This window comes from Xyrauchen texanus, chromosome 45, assembly GCF_025860055.1.
Source record: "Xyrauchen texanus isolate HMW12.3.18 chromosome 45, RBS_HiC_50CHRs, whole genome shotgun sequence".
In the NCBI taxonomy this organism is placed as follows: Eukaryota; Metazoa; Chordata; class Actinopteri; order Cypriniformes; family Catostomidae; genus Xyrauchen; species Xyrauchen texanus.
In genome coordinates, this window is record NC_068320.1 from 11,860,686 (window position 1) to 11,873,861 (window position 13,176).

At 40.1% G+C, this 13,176-nt stretch overlaps 1 pseudogene; it reads left to right on the forward strand.

The window, feature by feature from the left end:
• The window catches only part of LOC127637764 (staphylococcal nuclease domain-containing protein 1-like), a 265,638-nt pseudogene that overhangs the window by 57,883 nt on the left and 194,579 nt on the right, over positions 1–13,176 (forward strand).

Here is a 13,176-nt window from a genome sequence, read left to right on the forward strand (position 1 = left end):
ACATGGACCCATGCCCACGTTTTCAAGAGGTACCATTTGGAAAGCCTCTTTCACAACAGCTATGTAAAACTCTGTGTTAAATGGACTCTGGTTCAGACTAAAATCTCTAACTAACGAATGTATTTAGTAAACAAAGAAAAGTTTGAATGTAAGCTCTAGAAAGCTTGTTGTCATTATGAGACAATCCCAATGAAAAGCTGCGAATCTTGAAAACAACCTCTGACTCTCTGTTTTGTCTCTCTTTTTTAGTAAAGGTCTTGCCACAGTGATCAGATATCACCAGGATGACGATCAAAGATGTTCCCATTATGATGAGCTCCTGGCAGCAGAGGCAAGGTAAGCTAAACCATAAATATGCAATCACCAGTGAACAAATGCAGGCCGTATTCCCGCTCATTCCTAGGAGGAGAAGCCATCTGTGAAATGGAGCCATTTTGCTCATTGCAATAAGTCATGGCTTGTCTGGTTAGCTCTCATTTCATGGAGGCAATATCAGTCCCAGACCACATACCTCAACCACCAGCACTAAAGCATGGCTCTATTATTCTGTGTCTATGAATATTATTATATAGATTTGCAATGCAGAGGTTTCAAGGGTGGTTTAATGCCCAGGAAGCGATTTGGATCTTGTGGTCTGCAATAGATGGGTGACCCTCAAGAGAAAGATCGATAGAGACTTCTGCTTGTTTGCTGCTCTATCTCTTCCATTTCTGTTCTTCACTTTTGGTGTTGCTTTGAGATGCACACACTCACATCTCTATTTCCTTGTCCTTCCCTGTTTCTCTCATTCTCTCTTTGGGTAATGCTTCCCTGTGGAGCAAGCGGAGATGGGAGGTTTGCGGGTCTCAAATTTATTTTTAGCTGAGATTGCTGGTCATTACCCTACATCCTCTGAGAAATCAACCTCAGCACAAGCTCTCACTCTCTTGCCCTCTCTCAGTATCTTTCTCTGAATGTGATTACACACCAGGGAGGCTACAGCCACAGATACATCTGACTTAAAGAGGCAAAGACATGTCGTTCATTTCTTCTATATCCACTGTAATCCACAGACATTACCACTCACCAACGACTGTTACACTGAGCTCCAATTCTGCTCGAACACACACTCACACTTTCTGTTTCCAACAGAATTCTGCGTTTGTTGCAGGGGTTTGAAATGTTTTATAAAAACAATTGGTATTATATATTGGTAACATTTTCTTTTTTTTATGGACTGATTTGTGTTACACAAACACTCATTTAAATACTCATTTTGAGTCAGACATGACTTGCGGTGCATTAAGTGAATAAGATGTTTATTGGTAACCGATTCGTCAGACTGATATAAACCAATAACTAGTGAGTTGATGAGTCATTTTGAACAATTCACTAATATCCAGTTCATAAAGGCTCAATTACTGGCATTAGTAATTAGCAAAAAAAAAAAAAAGGATAAGAGGCCTTTCGTGGACCAATTGTGTTATCGCATCTAGCTAGGGTTTTGTGTGTGTGTGTGTGTGTGTGTGTGTGTGTGTGTGTGTGTGTGTGTGTGTACAAGTGTGACTGTGGGCTACTTTCCAAGGTCACCCTGAGTCAATGTGAACCATAAATATTATTCCAGAGAAGTTCTTCTTTGTTCTTCTTTCAGGGGTAAAAGTAAGTTCGAAACAGCTGAGCAATGGTATACTGTTTGTATACTTGTATACTAATGTGACATTTCAATGTGTTATCAATTGCTTCACTAGATATGTAACAGTTTTTTTTTAACCACTCGAGGATGATATAAAGTAACATCTATGCAGTATATGCAGGTCTTGTTTACATGCTGAATTTGTGGTTCTAATGAGCTAACATGCTATACGCAGCCATAATATATGCCAATTACACACTGATACAACTGCAAAGATTAGTCTTTAAAGGAGTGTTGATGGGAAGAATACAGATGAAAGAATGATAAGAGGGGAGGGGCATACCTTACTGTGGGCTGATGTGAAAATGGCTTTCACTTCAGATTGCAGATGAGTGAATGGGCATTTGAGAGTTCAGTAGATTTGATCCCTTTTGTAGACTAATTAAACGAGAACAAAAACTGACTGAATGCCGTGAACTGGAATTAGCTGTCGGCCTCAAGGTAGGTGGAGCTCCAGGTCACACCTACTGATGATGTGAACCAATGGCAATAAAGTGTTTAGTAGCCGGAATGAAGTTTCATAAAATTTCTCCTAGGCGAGCTGTTACGAACCACCGAAATGACCTTCTTTATGGCCAGAATGACGGATGTGATGTCATTTGTTCTAAATTTCGAAGTATATCGAGGCCTTATGAGTCATTTGATCTTGTATCTGAAAAGTCAAGAGTTGTTGTTTTTTTGTAGTGCAACCAGCGAACATGGACACATGTTATTTCTGATATTTCGTAGTATACACTGTACATCGTCACATTCAATTTAGACTCACAAACTCGCAATTCAGGTAAAATATGGCATCTTTTCTTTTGCCCTGGTGATGGAGATTCAGAAGCAGAGCAGAATCCATAACAATTCCCATGTGTAATGCATGAGAGCTTGGAGCCTGGAATGCTCATTAGAATCGGTGGATGTAATAAATGTGATTTGATGGCGCTTTTGTGGTGTGAGGGACGGATGAATGGATGTGTCTATTTAAGTGCTTATTTCTCAGGCTAGGGCAGGAATGGTTTTATGGTCCAGGGGGCCCATGCTGTCTTTCTGTTATGTGGAGATCCTGAATGTTTGTCTGACAGTAACACTGACTGCTTGAATCATTGCAGGGCAATCAAGAATGGCAAAGGACTTCACAGCAAGAAAGAGGTTCCCAATCACAGAGTGGCAGATATTTCAGGGGTAAATGTCTTTGTATGTTTTGGAAACTGATTGTTGTAACATCTTACTTTATACCCACAGCCCAAAAGGAATCTGCATGCACAGAACTCTAGAAAATTCTGCCTATTTCCGCAGAATTGGAACGCCCATCTTTTGCAAAATTCTAAACCAGGGGTGCCCAATACGTCGATCGTGATCTACCAGTCGATCGCAAAGGCAATGCTGGTAGATCGCACAAAATGTAAATGTACTTTAGTTAAATTTTAATAAAAATAAATATAACATCTTTCCTTCTTTTAGTTTCTGTCTGACTTGCACTTGACAAGGTTTTGTTTATTCAGTTGCCATGACAACTAGTTTGCGCATACGTGCCTTCCAAGGACTTCTGAGAACAGAGCGCGAAATTGCGATGCTACTGCCTGGATTAAGCAAAACTGTCTGATTCCATTCAGTGCAGGTCATCATAATAAGGTAAATGCCCTGACTATTGTAATCTATTGTGCTGTAGGTGTTTTGGGTTTAGTTTTAAAACTGAATGATATCAACATTGAACATTATTATATATTTTTTTTATTAATTAGAAGATGAATTCCATGTAGGGATACATGCAGTAGTCCCAACAAGCATTTTCAATGAAACTGTGTTTCTTTTAGTTGGTAGATCTTATTGAGTTGGTCATTTAAAAGTAGATCATCACACAAAAAAGTGTGGGCACCCCTGTTCTAAACATTTCATGTCCTTTGTTTGTTTTTGAAATATTATGGCTAATTAGTTGTTGTTTTTTTAGCTACCAATAAAAGTGAATTATGCTCAGCTTGATATAGATCACATTTTACTAAATTGAAATCCTTTCTGCAGAAATACAAAAATTTTGCTCAAAATTTGTGCAGAAAATGTGAATTAAGATTCCATCTGGGCACACAAATGTTATATATATATATATATATACACAAGTAATTATGCTGATTACATGTAGATAGGAATATTCCAATAGCTGCAAAACAATTAAACATCATTTTTCATTTTCAGAGCAAAGTCAAGACCAAAAATATGGACCTTAATCAGAAAATTATGTGAATATAAACCTGGTCAATATGTTCTCAATGTGTGAAATTGAGCAGCTTCACCCAGCCCTCTTTTTTTCAGATTTGTCTTCTGAATCTTTGGTACTGAAGCTTTTGTACTGTGACAGCTGATTTATTGCTGTATTACAGCCATGTCCATTAATTTAACTAACAACCTCTAAAAATAGTCTTTCCACCAATAAAACCCTCACAGTTGTAGCTCCAGAGTTGTTTTTGGGCGAATCCTGTTTGGACCGCCAAATGAAGATTACATTTTACTCAGCTTATAAATGTCATTCGAGAGTTGACGTGTTGACAAGCTCGTTATTTGCAGTGTGAAGCATCTGATGTTTAACAGCCACTGAATTGTTAACCTCTCTTCAACTTTATCTCCTTCCTCTGTTTCTCTCTCACATCTCTGCATTTATAAATGAGCTCCTCAGGTTTTAATTAAGTATACAGCATTTGTCTGAGAATGGTTTCGGGACTTAATTTATGCCAGAGTTTGTGTAGAAGGCTTTTAGAGTGCAAGAACAGAGTGTGTCACTCTCAAATGGAAACATTCTCATTTCTTATCCAGAAACAAGATTTCCTCATTATATGAGTGACAGTCAGAGTAATGTCGTTTGGATTGGGATGGTGTCTTTGGTCTGAAGGGACCATTCGTCTTTTGGATGTTTGTGTTTTCTCTCCTTGCTATTTTTTCTTCTTTCTCTTTATATGGGTCAAGGCTTTATCTCCAGCTGCAGTGGGTGGCTCTGGTGTGCTGAGTCACTGGAAGCAGCAATATTTAAACTGATATCTGCAGTGTCTATTCTCACCAAACTGTCACCTGCCAAACCTTAGAGATGACCACTCTCACTTCTAAAATTGCACTCTTACTCAGGGCACTTAAAATAAACCCTTGTCTCAGAATGGCACACAGTGTCACCGACTATTTTTCCCTGGCCTGTCTTTTTCTTGTCCAATTACAAATAAGCAAATGTCTAGACTAATGCAGTTAAACCAGTCAAGGTTAGCAGAGTGAGGGTGACTTAGAGGCATCTCTGTGCTGCAAATGCTACAAAAAAAAGAAAGGGTTTCCTGATGAATTGTTTCCTGCAACTGTGATTCCTGTCTAAATATATTTATGGCAGTATGTATATGACACATCTATTTTTTACTAAAAGTTCTCTCTCCCTACTTTTGTAATTTTGTTTTTTTGCACAGGAGACTCATAAAGCCAAACAGTTCTTGCCGTTCTTGCTGAGAGCGGGCCGCTCTGAAGCTGTGGTGGAGTATGTGTTCAGTGGCTCTAGACTCAAGCTCTACATGCCCAAAGAGACCTGTCTAATCACCTTCCTGCTCGCTGGTAAGTGTCTGTTAGCCTTGGCCTGTCTACGGCTCCACCATAAAGCCTCATAAAGACTGTACAATGTTACAGCTAACTACTGTAGCATCACCAGCCTAGCAATTACAGTTTGGCTTGATGATTTAAGCTTTTTGGAAGTAGTCAATCTACCTCTTAGAAAATATATTTAGTTAAGCTACTAACAAATACATTGATGTTATTTGAGAGGACTATATCTTTTAACTTATTCAAAAATTCTATTAACAATAAATTGTATTAAAATATATAAATCCAACAAACAATTCAATCAAATCACTTTATTGTCACACGACCATATACACAAGTGCAACAGTAGGTGAAATTCTTGTGTGCAGTTCCGAGCAACATAGCAGTCATGACAGTGACGAGACATATACCAATTTACAATAAACATCAGCTTTACACAACACAATTTACATATCAAATGTACACATACTTGCACAACACAACAATTATATACAATTTACAGTAAACAATACATACAATATAGAATACACATACAATACAAAATAAAGAGTGTATAAAAAAATATATATAATGTAGTTGTATTGAGGAGAATATATGTGACAGTCCAGTGTGAGATTATAGATTAATAAAGTGCAGTGCTGATTAATAATAATAATAATAATAATAACTTTATTTTGTATAGCACTTTTAAAAGTTAATTCTCAGAGCGCTTTACATAAAAAGGCATGATCACACAATACAAAATATTTCACACAGGATGCTCTCTACAGTGCTGGTGTAGAACCGTGTGAGGATGTGGTGGTTCATTCAAAACTTCCTCAGCCGTCTCAGGAAAAGAGCTGACTCTCTCCACCGGTGCTCCATTAATGGTGATGGGGCGGTGTTCTCTGTCTTTCTTCCTGAAGTCCATCACAAGCTCCTTGGTTTTATTGACGTTGAGGGAGAGGTTGTGCTCCTGACACCACCGTGTCAGAGTGTGCACCTCCTCTCTGTAGGCTGTTTCATCATTGTCAGTGATCAGACCTACCACCGTCGTATCGTCAGCAAACTTAATGATGGCATTGGAGCTATGTGTTGCCAGTTTGCCACACAGTCATGTGTGTACAGGGAATACAGGAGTGGGCTGAGAACGCAGCCCTGCGGGGCTCCAGTGTTGAGGGTCACTGATGAGATGTTGCTGCCCATTCTAACCACCTGGCATCTGCCTGACAGGAAGTCCAGGATCCAGCTGCACAGTGAGCTGTTTAAGCCCAGAGCCCGGGGTTTCACATCAAGCTTGAGGGACACTATGGTGTTGATTGCTGAGCTGCAGTCTACAAACAGCATTCTCACATGTGTTCCTTTTTTCCAGGTGGGAGAGACCAGTGTGTAGTGTAGATGCAATGGCATCATCAGTGGAGCGGTTGTTGTGGTAGGCAAACTGCAATGGGTCCAAAGACGTGGGCAGCACAGAGCAGATGTGATCTCTGATTAGCCTTTCAAAGCATTTGCTGATGATGGGGGTCAGAGCAACAGGGCGCCAGTCATTTAAACAAGTGATTTTGGCTTGCTTCGGTACAGGCACAGTGGTTGACGTTTTGAAGCATGTGGGGACTACAGACAGGGAGAGGGACAGGTAAAAAAATGTCCGTAAAACACCAGCCAGTTGGTTTGCGCACGCTCTGACGCGGCCCGGAATGCCGTCTGGACCCGCGCTTTTACGGATGTTCACCTGTCGGAAGGATCGGGTTACATCTGCAACAGAGACGGAGAATGAACCATCCTCTGTAGCGTCGGCCGCAAGTGCTCTCTCCACGAGTGCAGTGTTATTGTCCTCGAAACGAGCATAAAATGTATTAAGCTCATCCGGGAGAGAGGCAGTGGTGTTCATGGCTGAGTTTTTATTCCCTTCGTAGTCCGTGATGATGTTAATTCCCTGCCACATACTTCTATCAGTCAGTGGTGTTGAACTGTCCTTCAGTTTTGTGGCGTGTATTAAGTGCCGCGCGAACATTGCCGTTGACCCATGGTTTCTGGTTGGGGTAGATCCGAATTGTTTTGGTTGGCACAATGTCCTCTACGCACTTCCTGATGAAACACGTTACGCTATCAACGTAAGCCTCGATGTCGTCATCAGAGGCGGCCCGGAACATCTCCCAGTCCGCGTGATCAAAACTTGATAGTCTTTTAGCGCAGAGTCTGAATGGTTCGACCAGCACTGGATCGTTCTGAGGGTGGGTGCATCTCGTTTCAGTTTCTGCCTGTAAGCGGGCAGAAGCAGAACGGAAGAGCGGCCAAATGGTGGGCAGGGGAGGGATTTGTAGCCATCCCGGAAAGGAGAATAGCAATGGTCCAAAACCCGGTCCCCTCGTGTGTTGAAGCTGATGTGTTGGTGGTATTTTGGTGCGATTGTTTTAAAATTGGCTTTGTTAAAGTCCCCGGTAAATATGAACGCGGCCTCAGGGTGCGCGGTTTCCTGCTCAATTATACTCCCATACAGTTCCTTGAGTGCCTGGTCTGTGTTGGCTTGTGGGGGGATGTACACAGCTGTGATAATGACCGCTGTGAATTCACTGAAGCATGAGATATTCCAGATCAGGAGAGCAGAAAAACTTGATAAAATGTACGTTCCTCTGATCACACCATGATTTGTTGATCATAAAACATACACCACCACCTCTGTTTTACCTGAGAGTTTTTTCACTCTGTCCCCTCAGTGCACGGAGAACCCCATTGGTTCGATGGCCAAGTCTGGAATCTCCGCAGACATCCAGGTTTCTGTAAGGCAAATAACGCTGCAGTCTCTCGTCTCTCGTTGGAAAGAGATCCGCGCTCTCAGCTCGCAGAGCTTGTTGTCCAGAGACTGAACATTTGCCAGTAGTATACTGGGTAGCGTGGGTCGATTTGCGCGACGTCTTACTCTGATGAGAACGCCGGCTCTTTTTCCCCTTTTCCTTCTGCTTTTCCGCAGCTGGGCAGCCCAGACAAAGGGCTCCGCTGGCGTGTTTGTAAACAGCGGGTCGGCGTTGAGGAATTTGAAGTCCAGTTTACAGTGTGTAATTGTAGAACCAATGTCCAAAAGCGTTTGTCTGTCGTATACAATAAGGCAGACAACATCCAAGTCAAAAAAACAAAAAACTGTAAACAAAACAAACAATAAACTGCAGTGTTGTGTTGGAGCTCGCAACGCAGCAACCATACTCGGCGCCATCTTGAGTCCTGATGATTTTGAGACTACTGCATGTAATTTACTTAAAAAGAACGGTATTTTATCTGGTACAAAAATAGTTAAGTTAAAAAAAACATACATAAAAACTAATTAATTCTACTGAATTGCAAACAGTGATAAACGGCAAAAATAAAGAATTTGTAAAATGCCGTGCAGGGAGTTACAGGAAAAAGTTTTAAAAAACATATATATATTTTGACCAGTTCATTAAAATTATCCACCTAAACGAACATACTCTATTCTAAAATGAATCAGACTGAACAATGTAGGTAAGTTAGTCCATTAGTTGTCAACCAATATGACTTCTTCAATGGCTGATATAGATATCCAGAGAGCAGGGTTAGAGATTGCCGATATACATAATATGGATAGTTCAGTTTAAAGGAATATTCAATTCCTTTAACGGTTGAACTTCAACGGTTCAATACAAGTTAAGCTCAACACTATGCCATTTGTGGCATAATGTTAATTTATTCAAATGTTTTTTTGACTTTTTGCAAAAAATGAGGTTAAAATGAACCACTTACAATAGATGTGAATGGGGTTTCAAGGTTGTAAAGGCAGAAGAGAAGTGTGAATATTCTAAAAAGGAATTTAGGGTTTTACTAAAGGTGGACCTATTAATTTTGCCAATACTGATAACTTAAGGTGCTGGAAATGCTGATAACAAATGTATTTTTCGATAGTTTTTAAAATGAAAATTTACTGAATGTTTAAAAATATTTAAACTTTTGTCTTTCCTTACTGTGATAGACACAGACATCCCACATGCGTGTTTGTTGTGCAACCAATATCCCATTGACAACATACAAAAATACGTTTCGAAAGGGTTTGGTCAGAGAGAAACACGGAGGACAAAAAAAAAGATAAAATATCGGCAACTTTCCCCATCTATTTTTGCCGATAACGATAGTTCCAAAAAACAACTATCGGCACCAATTAATCGGTAAAACCGATATATCAGCCGATCTCTAAGTTTTATGGTGTATGGTTGCTACGTAGTCATGGCATCAAAGTTATAAAATTGGATATAATTTTACATAGAAAAAGTTAGTAATTGATTTTATTACTCTAAAATCATGTTAACACATCTTGTGACTATGCTTTTGAAACCGTAAGTAACATTTACAGATAAGTGCATTACTGCAACTTATGCTTTTGATTAAGCTTAACCAGAATATTCCTTTAATTACAGAAAATGATTACTGAAATTACATAAACACTTATTTTACGCAATATCTGCACAATATTTACTCAGTTTACTTAAAAAATGTAAACATGGTTATCGGCCAATTCAGATGATCTCAAAATTGTCAACAATTTTCTGATTAATCCATCTTGCCTATATATCGATCTATCACTAATAGCATTGCTACTTTTAGTCAGTCCCCTATGCTGTTAAAATGTGTTCACATTTATTTGCCTAAAGCTTCCTTGGGAGTTGCTTTTGTGCAAAGAATTTCTTTCTCCACAAGATTCTCTGCCAGTGGAGTTTTCTGATTCAGTAGCTTTTGTCCTTCTCTTTTGACCTGCGGAGGCTGGTCTTTTCTGGGATGTCTTAAAAGCTGGTACTCGTGCAGACGGTCATTCTGAGTCTCTGACCTGCTCAAGGCAAGATGGGGATCTGAAGGGCTCAGTCTTAGGCAAGGTCAAGAGTCAGTAGCTAGCTGTGAGGTCTTGCTATTCAGCATCTGTTTTCCTTGCCCTATTCATGTGTATGTGTAAGATATGTGTGGACATGCATCCCTATGTGTACGTGTGGGTATTTGGGCTGGTGCAGCTATCACTACTGCACATCAGGGAAGGAATTGGAGCACCTGGAACCTTTGACCTTTTAATCAATGTTCTGTGTGTAGCCAATCCCCTTTCTAGCCAGCTCATATTAGTGCAAAGTTTCCGGTTTGGTGCCAGATCATCAATCCGTAGACACCTTGGGGTAGTTATTTGCAATACCTGATCATAAAGCCTCTTGCATTATCCTGTTGTATGCAGTAAATAGTCATATTTTACTTCAGGGCACATAATATATGGTGTAATCTATATTTATTTGTCTTCTTAACAACAATGTAACTGTTTTAAACATGGTTAAATGACACCGAGAGCAAGAACCACATTACAGTGACCACGAGGAGGTTAACCCAACATACCTCTACCTACCCTAGGGACCGGGCCAATTGTTTGCTTAGGAAGCCTGACTGGAGTCACTCAGCACGCCCTGAATTCGAACTTGCGACTCCTCCAGGTGTGGTAGTCAGCGTCTTCCTGAGCTACACAGGTCCCCCAAACTATGTAATATTAACAAATTGATTAGGTCAGCTGGTGATTTAGGTTGTTAAAAGTTAAATGCTATTTAATTCAGGACATAATACAGTTGAGATTGTGATACTTTAGATTAGAATGGTGATATGATTATTCAAAATATATTTAATAGAGAAAAAGAGATGTATTTTTGACCCTATGTATTACTGCCACTCCGCTGCCTCTAACAACTCGGTCTAAGTCACCCTGAAAACAGTGGAGAGAGATGCCCATCTATTTCTGGATTCCTCCACCACCCCCATTTATTTGTCCCTACTTTCTCCCCAATGGAGAACAAACACCCTCCACCCCAACTGTGCTTAATTGTGCGTATCTTCATTGGAGATATTTCAATTAATTTGGTAATTTCTTCCTGAATGTCTTCCTTTGTTTTTTCCTTCCTCTATTTGTTCCTTTTGTAATACTTTTTTTCACCCTCTTCCTGTGAGAGGTTTTTGTCAACCTTTATTTTTGTCACTCTGCTCTTTATTTTTCTTATCATAATCCCTTTTTTTTTTACCTGAATTGATCTGGTATTCAGTCAAAATTACCTCATCTTGCACTCTGTCTGTGATTTTATCATCCATGTTCTGTTGTTGAATTATAACGTTTTCTTTTTAGATTTCTTTTTTTTTTTTTCAAAAGGTCAAAGCTGATAGAGTTGATTATTTTGGCATTTACAAAATCAACCAATTTAAGATTTTTATAAAAAGGATCCCCCATTTTCTCACCTGCCACAGTTGCTTTGGGCTCTGGTCTCCTGGCACAGCCTTTTCTGACGTTTCTAGTGTTTGAGAGCTTGTAGCCATTTTTCTGACAGAGATTGAAAGCACTGCTGGCTTTGAAAAACACTACAGCACATGCGAAAGAAATAAAAGCTTCAAGCAGTTCATGTGGTTATTGATTTTACAATACAAAGGGCAGTACACCATAAACTCATTGTAGTGTGTGTTTGTTTTACCTGCAGGCCTTCCTCCCCCCCTCAGCAATGTTTGCTGGTACATGTCCAGGTATCATATCGGTGTGGACCTCTGTATACTTACAGATATTAGGCATGATTGACTTTAGGGAATGAATGTGATGAGTGATAACAAAGAGGGAATAGAGGAGTTATATAGAATCTATGTGTGTGTGCAAGCCCCAGTCACGCCCTTTAAGATCTGTGTGTTTACTTGGCTATACATTGGGGACAAAATCATCTCCAGATCTTGGCTTAATTTGGGAAAAGCTCCCTATGGTGATGTCCAGGTATTCTTCAAAGATAAAAATCATGACGCATTTTTTTTTTTTTTTTTTGTAAGCTAAAGTGTATAATTTCTGTGGCACTAGCATCACCAAATGCAATTGCAAACACTCCACTTTAGTTTGAAGAACAGATATCCCCGCCAGAAACTGATGACATTGGTTGAACAAATGTTGCTGTGTCAGTCTGTTTGGGATGGTCAAACAGAGCAATGTTTGATGGCATCACAGAGCCACAGTGTGTACAGATTTCAGGGAAGTCATCCTACCACTTGTTAACTTGCATGTAAAACTTGGATAGGGGAAAGTATTTTAATGTTTATTTAACTAAAATAAAATCACACTTCAGTTTGTGTGTACACCATTAGATAGATTCGATGTTTATATCTGTGTGTTACTGTGTCTACATTGACAGGCAGTTTCTCCACAATATCACTGCATGAATGAGCTCAGTGCTAAATTAGAGCTCAGAACACAGGCATTCAATCAACAGCACCCTTTGCCTTGAGTGGTTGAAAGGTCAGACAATGCCAAAGCACTGACAAAAGGAGCGAGAGAGAGACAGGCATGCTTACTATCACTCAGCCTTCCATTACTGCGCTTGGTTCCCTATTAGTGTTACTATGGTGAACGACTCTCCACCCACAGGCATGCCGGCAAAGGTTACCACATTAAAAGGGCAGAAATGCTTCATTGCTCACTTTCTTCATTTCTTCCACTCCCTTTCCTGTTTAAATATCTCTTTTCCTAGAGGACCAAAGAAATACATGTTGCTTGTGATGCTGTAGTGCTTCAACAGATGTTGTTGTAGTGCCTGACGTGTTCCTACAGCAGTCAGAGATGAGTTGTTTTGATCTCTGCTAAGAACAATCCAACACATTTCTCACTTTAATGTAGGATCATACTACAACATGTTTCAAATCTTTAGCCCTTTTTCAGCTTAAAGCTAATGGGTCATTTTTTTCCCAATTTGGAATTCCCAATGCCTCGATCTGGGTGGTGGAGGACAAATCTCAGTTGCCTCCGCGTCTGAGACAGTCAATCCGCGTATCTTATCATTTGGCATGTTGTGCGCATTACTGCAGAGACCTAGCGCATGTGGAGGCTTCACTCTATTCTCAGCGGCATCCACACACAATTCACCATGTGCTCCACCGAGAGCGAGAACCACATTATAGCGACCATGAGGAGATTACCCCAACGTGTC